At 46.0% G+C, this 12,543-nt stretch overlaps 1 long non-coding RNA gene across 1 annotated transcript; it reads left to right on the forward strand.

Annotated features, from left to right (window-relative positions):
- The first annotated feature begins 328 nt into the window (after positions 1 to 328).
- LOC145859577 (uncharacterized) lies at positions 329 to 9,588 on the forward strand. Its single transcript, XR_014379824.1, has 3 exons — positions 329 to 798; positions 1,477 to 6,637; positions 9,162 to 9,588. It is a non-coding gene; the product is annotated as an uncharacterized LOC145859577 (long non-coding RNA).
- The last annotated feature ends 2,955 nt before the right edge of the window (positions 9,589 to 12,543 follow it).

Genomic DNA, 12,543 nt, shown 5'->3' on the forward strand with positions numbered 1-12,543 from the left:
ACGTTTGATTAAGATCCCTATTAACCGACGACAATGGCGACAGCTAGTCTTACTGGGGTCCGACAGATTACGAAAAAAGACATTACAGACAAAATACTTTACAATTATTAACATACATTTAAAACTGTAACATGTAGTGTGTGTGTGTACATCTATCAGCTACACCATACATGTCAGTATATCCACACAACCAGTAGGTCACATGGAGGAGAGGCGCTGTGCCGTGAAGTGTTGCTTTATCTGGTTTTTGAAACCATAATTCCGATCTGAGCTTTTTCTGTTGGAAAAACAATATCAGTGTCCGGATTTTCACTCCTCGACTTTCATCTCTAAATTCGGCTGCACAGCCTTTACCGCTCAAACTCCCAAAAGTTTCCCCTTGTTTTTCTCTCTCGGTGTAATAAATAACCGCGTCAGGATTAAACTGTAAACAACGTCCCACTTCTCTCTGACTTCACCCTACCTGCAAAGGATGTGATGCAATGTGGTTGTGATAATGTATGCTGATATCATTTCGTGGAGCAGCACCAATGAGAAGTCTCCACTTTCACCACCTGCTAGGAAGAGAATTCTATCGTTCCGGACATTCTTCAGCCTTCGTTATTAACAACCAACTTCCCTCAAACATCACTGACACATTGTTACCGAACTGGCATCGGACACGAAACAATTCAGCTGATTCGTTTCGTTTTTTTTTCTGTGGATTTGAAGTTTCACCAGGATTCTTCATCAAGAATTGTTATCGGCGCGAATAGACTTGCTGAAGGTTTTCAAAGTGGCGCACTAAGAAGGAAGGTGGTATGTACACTGTAGCGACTGGGCTACTGTCCTACTCCGGTTTATTTTGGACGGTTGAAACATTTTGTAGCAACCTCGCATGCATGCTTGTGTTGCGTGACAGTTGTTGGGATTTGGATTACGTTGCTGCAATCTACTTTCAGTTGTAAAATAAACGTTTTCCGACGTTAAATGAATTGTGACTAATGATTTCCTGATTGGGCGACTACCTCAGTACCAATATTTATTTGTATAACTAAATCGACGTTGAAGAAGCTGCAAAAATAAGTCTTACACTTTATGTAGCCTATAAAGTATTGGCACAAATGTATAAAAACTGACCCTCCTGTGTTTATTAGTGCCATGGGAATTACTCCATTCCTATGATCGACTTTAACTTTAACTTCCTTTAGTCCCTACTGTGACCTTCTCCCAGGGTAGTTGAGGAACTCCGTTCTCTGATCTGGACGGAGTTGTGTAAGGCAGCTCCAAAATGCAGGTGTTTCAGCCGAGCTCAGTGCTTTCTGTTGTGGTGGGGCAACCAGCAGAAAATACAGAGCTTAGGGGTTGGTAATGTTCCGTCACTGCCAAATCTAAGGGTAGAGCTCGAAAATTAATAAGCATGCAGTCAGATTTCTTTATGGTCCTTAAAGATAGAAAATTGCAGCAATCTAAATCAATCTGATCTTTCTTCTTCAGGTTGTTGTTAAGAATGGAAACGCCCTTGGATGTACTGTCAAGAGCTGCGTCGTTAGTGTATGCGGATGATGAGAAACGTAAGTTAGCCCTGACTCCCTGGCCCTGACTCCCTAGCCCTAGCCCTGACTCCCTGGCCCTAGCCCTGACTCCCTGGCTGTGACTCCCTGGCCCTAGCCCTGACTCCCTGGCCCTGACTCCTTGGCCCTAGCCCTGACTCCCTGGCCCTAGCCCTGAATCCCTAGCCCTGACTCCCTGGCCCTAGCCCTGACTCCCTGGCCCTGACTCCCTGGCCCTGACTCCCTGGCCCTAGCCCTGACTCCCTAGCCCTGACTCCCTGGCCCTAGCCCTGACTCCCTAGCCCTGACTCCCTGGCCCTAGCCCTGACTCCCTGGCCCAAGCCCTGACTCCCTGGCCCAAGCCCTGACTCCCTGGCCCTGACTCCCTGGCTCTAGCTGGAAAATACATAAATGTGACTCTCTTGAAGACAACATATAAGGGCTGTTTTCTTAAAGAAGTTAAATCCGCTTCATGTTTTGGATTCCTTGCCCGATACCAATGAATACCGCAATACTGGTATTGTCCTGGCCCTACCTGTTACCCCTAGCCTACCTTAGCCCTACCCTAACCTTTCACCTACCCTAACCTTTACCCCACCCTACCTTGGCCCTACCCTAGCCATACCTTTCTCCTAGCCTCTAGACCTACCCTGGCCTTACCCCTACCCTTCTCCCTACCATAACCTTCTACTACCCTAGCCCTACCATGGCCTTAACCCAACCCTAGCCCAACCCTGGCCTTATCCCTATCCTGGCCTTACCCATACCCTTATCCTGTCCTACCCCGGCCTTATCCCTACCCTTTCTATCCTACCCTACCCTACCCTGGCCTTATCCCAACCCTTCTCCTACCCTGGCCTTATCCCTACCCTTCTCCTACCCTGGCCTTATCCCTACCCTTCTCCAACCCTACCCTGGCCTCTCTCCCTACCCTTCTCCAACCCTACCCTGGCCTCTCTCCCTACCCTTCTCCAACCCTACCCTGGCCTCTCTCCCTACCCTTCTCCAACCCTACCCTGGCCTTATCCCTAGCCTTCTCCAACCCTACCCTGGCCTTATCCCTACCCTTCTCCAACCCTACCCTGGCCTTACTCTACCCTACCCTGGCCTTATCCCTACCCTTCTCCTACCCTACCCTGGCCTTATCCCTACCCTTCTCCTACCCTACCCTGGCCTTATCCCTACCCTTCTTCAACCCTACCCTGGCCTTATCCCTACCCTTCTCCAACCCTACCCTGGCCTTATCCCTACCCTTCTACTACCCTACCCTGGCCTTACCCCTACCCTTCTCCAACCCTACCCTGGCCTTACTCTACCCTACCCTGGCCTTACCCCTACCCTTCTCCAACCCTACCCTGGCCTTACTCTACCCTACCCTGGCCTGGCCTTAACTCTACCCTTCTCCTACCCTACCCTGGCCTTAACCCTACCCTTCTCCTACCCTACCCTGGCCTTAACCCTACCCCCCTCCTACCCTACCCTGGCCTTAACCCTACCCTTCTCCTACCCTACCCTGGCCTTAACCCTACCCTTCTCCTACCCTACCCTGGTCTTAATCCTACCCTTCTCCTACCCTACCCTGGCCTTAACCCTACCCTTCTCCTACCCTACCCTACCCTGGCCTTAACTCTACCCTTCTCCTACCCTACCCTGGCCTTAACCCTACCCTTCTCCTACCCTACCCTGGCCTTAACCCTACCCCCCTCCTACCCTACCCTGGCCTTAACCCTACCCTTCTCCTACCCTACCCTGGCCTTAACCCTACCCTTCTCCTACCCTACCCTGGTCTTAACCCTACCCTTCTCCTACCCTACCCTGGCCTTAACCCTACCCTTCTCCTACCCTACCCTACCCTGGCCTTAACTCTACCCTTCTCCTACCCTACCCTGGCCTTAACCCTACCCCCTCCTACCCTACCCTGGCCTTAACCCTACCCTTCTCCTACCCTACCCTGGCCTTAACCCTACCCTTCTCCTACCCTACCCTGGCCTTAACCCTACCCTTCTCCTACCCTAGCCCTTGGGCCTACAGTCACTCCTCATGGCTTTCTCAACACATAATCAAGCTTTAATTCTGTCTGGTTGAAAATTCCTTCTTATATTAAGCAGCAGAAAATCCTTCTCAGCGGGGATGCAGTCTGGCTAGACTGAGTTAGGAGACGGGCAGTCTGGCTAGACTGAGTTAGGAGATGGGCAGTCTGGCTAGACTGAGTTAGGAGATGGGCAGTCTGGCTAGACTGAGTTAGGAGACGGGCAGTCTGGCTAGACTGAGTTAGGAGACGGGCAGTCTGGCTAGACTGAGTTAGGAGATGGGCAGTCTGGCTAGACTGAGTTAGGAGGACAGACGGGGCAGTCTGGCTAGACTGAGTTAGGAGGACAGACGGGGCAGTCTGGCTAGACTGAGTTAGGAGATGGGCAGTCTGGCTAGACTGAGTTAGGAGATGGGCAGTCTGGCTAGACTGAGTTAGGAGGACAGACGGGGCAGTCTGGCTAGACTGAGTTAGGAGAACAGACGGGGCAGTCTGGCTAGACTGAGTTAGGAGACGGGCAGTCTGGCTAGACTGAGTTAGGAGACGGGCAGTCTGGCTAGACTGAGTTAGGAGACGGGCAGTCTGGCTAGACTGAGTTAGGAGACGGGCAGTCTGGCTAGACTGAGTTAGGAGACGGGCAGTCTGGCTAGACTGAGTTAGGAGATGGGCAGTCTGGCTAGACTGAGTTAGGAGGACGGACGGGGCAGTCTGGCTAGACTGAGTTAGGAGGACAGACGGGGCAGTCTGGCTAGACTGAGTTAGGAGGACAGACACTCCCAGCAGGGAGAATATGCTGTTCTTTCTTTCAGAAGTGTTATAATTGAGCTGCTGAAATTAGAGTTGTTTATTTTTTTGCTTTAATTGTATTAACCTCTGCAAGGGGGTTGGTCTGTGTTTCATTTACATTTTAAGGGCTTTACTGGCAATGGAAACATATATATTAACATAGCCAAAGCAAGTGAACTAGATAATACAATAAATATGGGCTAACAGTAAACGTTACACTCACAAAAGTTCCAAAAGGATAAAGACATTTCAAATGTCTTTTTATGTCCATGTACAGTATTGTAACGATGTGCAAAAAGGGAAAATAAATAAGCAATAATATTATGCTGGGTTGTGTTTGTTCTTCACTGGTTGTGTTTTTTTGTTGTGGCAACAGGTCACACATTTTTGCCGCTGTGATGGCACACTGGTATTTAACCCAATAAATAAGGGAGTTTATCAAAATTATAATTCTTACACAAAGAATTCACAATTTTTGGATATCTTGTGTAATCTGAGGGAAATATGTGTCTCTAATATGGTCATATATTTGGTAGGAGGTTAAGAAGTGCAGCTCAGTTTCCACCTCATTTTGTAGGCAGTGTTCTCTTGCTAGTTGCAACTTGCTAGTTGTTCTGTGTGGAGAGACTGGTGTCTATGGAAGGCTTCAGGGGCCCATATTCACAAAGATTATTGGAGTAGGAGTGCTGATGTCGGACCAGTTCGGCCTTTTAGCTCATAATGAATAAGACGGGTGGGACCTGATCCTAGAACAGCACTACCACTCAGACTCTTTGTGAATAGGTATCCTTGTCTTCAGTGGTAAGTGTTTTTATCTGTCAGCTCAGGCCTGGCATCATGTAGCTCGTTTTCCACATCCTGTGTTGAGCGTCTGCCATACCATGTTATTCTCTCTGATATGTCCACTGAGCATTGTAGTGTATCGCTGAGCCACTATTCTGGCCTTCAAAAATAAACTTAAAATTAAGGCCAAAAGCCTTAAGGTGTTGGTTTTACATTTTAACAATAAATACGCTTTTTATTTGATTCCATGGTCCTCCAAGAGTTTCTGAATGTCCCCTCTACTTATTTCAGTTGTCTCCTCAGTTCAGAGAGAGAGGTCCTGTAGCAGCAGTGATTCCGTCCCTCATGTCCCCTGCTCTCTACAATACCATGTGTCTCTCTGGGTCCGTCCGTCATGTCCCCCTGCTCTCTACAATACCATGTGTCTCTCTGGGTCTGTCCCTCATGTCCCCATGCTCTCTACAATACCATGTGTCTCTCTGGGTCTGTCCCTCATGTCCCCCTGCTCTCTACAATACCATGTGTCTCTCTGGGTCTGTCCCTCATGTCCCCCTGCTCTCTACAATACCATGTGTCTCTCTGGGTCTGTCCCTCATGTCCCCCTGCTCTCTACAATACCATGTGTCTCTCTGGGTCTGTCCCTCATGTCCCCCTGCTCTCTACAATACCATGTGTCTCTCTGGGTCTGTCCCTCATGTCCCCCTGCTCTCTACAATACCATGTGTCTCTCTGGGTCCGTCCCTCATGGCAGCCTATTCCGTAGGGGTCCTGGTCAAAAGTAGGGCTCTGTATAGGGCTTCTTTTGGGACGTAGCCTCTGTGAACTGCCTACTCATGTCTCCTGTATTGATGGTGCTGAGGGCACCACTCTGGTCTTCCCATGTCTCCTGTATTGATGGTGCTGAGGGCACCACTCTGGTCTTCCCATGTCTCCTGTATTGATGGTGCTGAGGGCACCACTCTGGTCTTCTCATGTCTCCTGTATTGATGGTGCTGAGGGCACCACTCTGGTCTTCTCATGTCTCCTGTATTGATGGTGCTGAGGGCACCACTCTGGTCTTCTCATGTCTCCTGTATTGATGGTGCTGAGGGCACCACTCTGGTCTTCTCATGTCTCCTGTATTGATGGTGCTGAGGGCACCACTCTGGTCTTCCCATGTCTCCTGTATTGATGGTGGTGAGGGCACCACTCTGGTCTTCTCAGTGGTGAGGGCACCACTCTGGTCTTCTCATGTCTCCTGCTGGGGTTTTATTTTTTTCCCTGGGCTGTTGTCACTGGCTGATGTTGTGTGTAGTCTGTCTGTCCCAACACAATGCAGACAACCTGTTTCCACAATAGACTCAGCCCCACGGCCCAACAACCAAGGCACTGGAAGATCCGCCCCCTTGTTTGCATTTAGGAATCTTGGAATGCTCCCGTTTGCAACGACATTCGAGAGGGAGAGGCTCCCAGGCTGAGCTACACTAAACTACGCTGAACTGCTACACAACAGGGCTACACTATACTGGTAGACTATACTGTAATACACTATGCTATGCTACAGTACACTGCTATACTATAATACGGTACACTATATTATACTCTTCTACACTGTGCTATACTGCTACGCTATGCTATACTGCTGTACTGCTACACTGTGCTATACTGCTACGCTATGCTATCCTGCTATACTGCTACACTGTCCTATACTGCTATGCTATGCTATACTGCTACACTGTGCTATACTGCTACACTGTGCTATACTGCTACACTGTGCTATACTGCGATGTACTGCTATACTGCTACACTGTGCTATACTGCTACACTGTGCTGTGCTGCTACACTGTGCTGTGCTGCTACACTGTGCTGTACTGCTGCACTGTGCTATACTGCTACGCTGTGCTATACTGCTATACTGTGTTGTACTGCTACACTGTGCTACACTGCTACACTGTGCTATACTGCTACACTGTGATGTACTGCTACACTGTGATGTACTGCTACACTATGCTATACTGTGCTATACTGCTATCCTGCTATACTGTGCTATACTGCTGTACTGCTACACTGCTATACTGTGCTATACTGCTATACTCTGCTATACTGCTACACTGCTATACTGCTACACTGCTATACTATGCTATACTGCTACCTGCCTGTGCTATACTGCTATACTGTGCTATACTGCGCTATTCTGCTACACTGTGCTATACTGCTATCCTGCTATACTGTGCTATACTGTGCTATACTGCTGTACTGCTACACTGTGCTATCCTGCTACACTGTGCTATAGTGCTATACTGTGCTATAGTGCTATACTGCTACACTGTGCTCTACTGCTATCCTGCTATATTGCTATACTGTGCTATACTGCTATACTGTGCTATACTGCTACACTGTGCTGTACTGCTACACTGTGCTGTACGCTCGCTACACTGTGCTGTACTGCTACACTGTGCTGTACTGCTACACTGCGCTATACTGCTATACTGTACTATCCTGCTTCACTGTGCTGTACTGCTGTACTGCTACACTGCGCTGTACTGCTACACTATGCTATACTGCTACACTATGCTATCCTGCTACACTATGCTATCCTGCTATATTGTTATACTGTGCTATACTGTGGACTGCTACACTGTGCTGTACTGCTATACTGCTACACTGTGATATACTGCTACACTGTGCTACACTGCTATCCTGCTATATTGCTATACTGCTGTACTGCTACACTATGCTATACTGTGCTATACTGCTACACTGCTATACTGTGCTATCCTGCTACACTGTGCTATACCGCTGTACTGCTAAACTGCTATACTGTGCTATTCTGCTACACTATGCTATCCTGCTATACTGCTATATTGCTATACTGTGCTATACTGCTGTACTGCTATACTGCTACACTGTGCTATACTGCTACACTGTGCTATACTGCTACACTGTGTTGTACTGCTATACTGCTACACTGTGCTATACTGCTATACTGCTACACTGTGCTATCCTGCTATACTGTGCTATCCTGCTGTACTGCTACACTGTGCTGTACTGCTACACTGTGCTGTACTGCTACACTGTGCTGTACTGCTACACTGTGCTGTACTGCTACACTGTGCTGTACTGCTACACTGCTTTCCTGCTATACTGTGCTATACTGCTACACCTTGCTATACTGCTACACTGCTGTACTGTCCTATACTGCTACAATATGCTATACTGTTACACTGTGCTATACTGCTATCCTTCTATACTGCTATACTGCTATACTGCTACACTGTGCTATACTGCTATACTGCTACACTGTGCTATACTGCTACACTCTGCTATAATGCTACACTGCTAAACTGTCCTATACTGTTACACTGTGCTATACTGCTATCCTGCTATTCTGCTATACTGTGCTATACTGCGCTATACTGCTATACTGCTACACTGTGCTATACTGCTACACTGTGCTATACTGCTACACTGTGCTATACTGCTACTCTGCTACACTGTGCTATACTGCTATACTGCTACTCTGCTATACTACTACACTGTGCTATACTGCTACACTGTGCTATACTGCTATTCTGCTATACTGTGTTGTACTGCTACACTGTGCTATACTGCTACACTATACTACTCTACACTGCTATACTGCTACACTGTGCTATACTGTTACACTATGCTACACTACTACACTATACTACACTCGTACACTATACAATGCTACGCTACAGTAGTATACTATGCTACACTATAATACTCTGAAACTGTTACACTACGCTACACTGTTACACTGCAGTACCAGTCAAACATTTGGATACACCTACTAATTCAGGGGTTTTTCTTTTCTTTATCAAAACTGTGAAATAACACTTATGGGATCATGTAGTAACCAACAAAGTGTTAAACAAATCAAAATATGTTTTATATTTGTTATTCTTTATAGCTGTGATTTATTTAGAATTCAAGGCACACTTAACCATCATGGCTACCATAACATTCTGCAGCGATACGCCATCCCATCTGGTTTGGGCTTAGTGGGACTATCATTTGTTTTTCAACAGGACAATGACCCAACACACCTCCAGGCTGTGTAAGGGCTATTTTACCAAGAAGGAGAGTGATGGAGAGCTGCATCAGATGACCTGGCCTCCACAAACACCCAACGTCATCCAAATTGATGGTTTGGAATAAGTTGGACCGCAATGAAGGAAAAGCAGCCACCAAGTGCTCAGCATATGTGGGAACTCCCTCAAGACTGTTGGAAAACCATTCCAGGTGAAGCTGGTTGAGAGAATGCCAAGAGTGTATAAAGCTGTCATCAAGGCAAAGGGTGGCTACTTTGAAGAATCTCAAATATAAAATATATTTTGGTTTAACACTTTTTTTGCTTACTACATGATTCCATATGTGTTATTTCATAGTTTTGATGTCTTCACTTTTATTCTACAATGTAGAAAATAGTAGAAATAAAGAAAAACCCTTGAATGAGTAAGTGTGTCCAAACTTTTGACTGGTACTGTATGCTACACTGTTATGCTACACTGCTACACGGTTATGCTACACTGCTATGCGACACTGTTAAGCAACAATGCTACATTGTTATGCTACACTGTTATGCTACACTGCTACACTGTTATGCTACACTGTTATGCTACACTGTTATGCTACACTGCTACTGTTCTGCTACACTGTTATGCTACACTGTTATGCTACACTGCTACACTTCTGCTACACTGTTATGCAACACTGCTACATTGTTATGCTACACACTGTTATGCTACACTGCTACACTGTTATGCGACACTGCTACACTTTTATGCTACACTGCTACACTGTTATGCTACACTGTAATGCTACACTGTTATGCAACACTGCTACATTGTTATGCTACACTGCTACACTGTTATGCAACACTGTTATGCAACACTGTTATGCTACACTGCTACACTGCTACATTGTTATGCTACACTGTTATGCTACACTGTTATGCTACACTGCTATGCTACACTGTTATGCAACACTGCTACACTGTTATGCTACACTGTTACACTGCTATGCTACACTGCTATGCTACATTGCTACACTGTTACATTGCTACACTGTTACATTGCTACACTGTTACATTGCTACACTGTTACATTGCTACACTGTTACATTGCTACACTGTTACATTGCTACACTGTTACATTGCTACACTGTTACATTGCTACACTGTTATGCTACACTGCACTAACTGGATCAGTCAGGCTACTGTCACTATTCCCTATAAGTAAACCCATGTGCACAAAAGAAAACGGCATATGTTTTAAAACACAGGAACTTGTATTGTATGATCAGCTTTTACAGTGAGGTTGTTGTATGTGTGCTGGAATCCCCCAATGTTTCTCTGTTATCAACTGCGCCATTGAGATTGTATTGTGGAGGGTTATAGTAGGACAGTGATCTCAGACCCTGCTGTAGCCAGGCTTTTATCCTTTGTGTGTTTTTGTTCTGGACCATCTAGAGCAGGTTTTAACCTGGAAAAATGTGTAGCAGTGGGTCAAAGGGTTAGGGAGGGGGGTTGGGGGGGTCCCCGCCCCAGATAATTTTTATGTAGATGGCCTGAGAAGAAGTTATGGTAACTTTTTTTTATAAGTACATTCTACTCTTAAATGAATGAAAATAAAATTATGCTGTCAACATCTAAAATAATATAATGTCCATCTCCAGAAAATAGACCAATAACATATTGGTAAAATTATTTTTACATATTGGATCATACATATATGCTATGCATGGCCCATTATTATCAGGTATGCTATTAGCAATACGCATGATCACCTGTAGCCCAACTAATAACAGGCAACCCCAGGTCTATTTATTCAGTTTCTATCTGCATTTACCCTATTGAGCTAATCATTGGCTAGATCCCAAATGTAATATTTTAACTAGTTTGCATCATGTTGAGGATTTTTGTGTCCCTATAAACACATTTGAATATGTTTTTAAATATCAGTATAAGTTTTAATGTTATGTGGACAAGTACAGTGAAATGCCTTTCTTGCAAGCTCAAAACCCAACAATGCATGAATCAATGTAGTACTAAAAATAACAGGGTATGAACAAAAAACACAAGGGAAATAACTAAGAAATAAGTAGGCCTACCTTTTTAGGGTTACTTGGGGTAAAATGCCATCCAGGGTAACACACATTTCTCACAGAAACCAATAAGTCTCTTTTTTCTTTTCTTTTTTTTTGGAAGCAGTGTGTTTTATCCCGAATTTACCCTACAACTGACACGTTACATTTAGCCCCACTCTCCCCTATTCATTCATAGGGAACTGAAAGTGCTTAACAATGCAGCTGCTAAAAACTCTGGGTTTAAAATGGTGCAGTTTGCGCATATTTAGGAGTTAAATAAAGTAGCAATGTAAAGCTGGGATCCCTCTCTGTTTAACAACGCCCATTTAAAACAGCTTTTCCCCCGCAGTTTCATTATGAATTGTTGTGCGTGGACTGCTTGTCAGAATGCAGGTTTCCTTCCCTCTGGCATAGATCAACGACGAGCCGACTAGGTAAACGGATCGCCGACGAGCCGACTAGGTAAACGGATCGCCGACGAGCCGACTAGGTGAACGGATCGCCGACGAGCCGACTAGGTGAACGGATCGCCGACGAGCCGACTAGGTGAACGGATCGCCGACGAGCCGACTAGGTAAACGGATCGCCGACGAGGTGAACGGATCGCCGACTAGGTGAACGGATCGCCGACGAGCCGACTAGGTGAACGGATCGCCGACGAGCCGACTAGGTGAACGGATCGCCGACGAGCCGACTAGGTGAACGGATCGCCGACGAGCCGACTAGGTGAACGGATCGCCGACGAGCCGACTAGGTGAACGGATCGCCGACTATGTAGAGGCTTGTCTGTTTTTTTCCATTCATTACTCGTTTTATTTGGAGAGGAATAGTAAATGTGAACTGTTCTAGCATCTTCAAATCAAAAGTTATTGGTCACATACACGTGTTTAGCAGATGTTATTGCGGGTGTAGCGAAATGCTTGTGTTCCTAGCTCCAACAGTGCAGTAATATCTAACAATTTATCAACAATACACACAAATCCAAAGGAATGGAATTAAGAATATATAAATATTTGGACGAGCGGCATAGACTAAGATACAGTAATATGCATATGAGATGAGTAATGCAAAATATGTAAATGTGAATAAAGTTTACCTCGGTAGAAATATTTGTTCATGTTCCAATTTTTTTTTTTTTTTGGGGGGGGGGGGGGGCGTATGGCGGCAGGGATTTTTCTGTCTGTGGTGCAGCGTCACAGCTAAACGACTGCAGCGGGAACACTGGTCTAGAGCAATACTGCTACACAACTTCCACCTCCCTCTGGCGTGGCATCCCTCTGGCGTGGCATCCCTCTGGCGTGGCATCCCTCTGGCGTGGCATCC

This window comes from Salmo salar, chromosome 12 (genome assembly GCF_965601325.2).
Source record: "Salmo salar chromosome 12, fSalSal1, whole genome shotgun sequence".
Classification (NCBI taxonomy): Eukaryota; Metazoa; Chordata; class Actinopteri; order Salmoniformes; family Salmonidae; genus Salmo; species Salmo salar.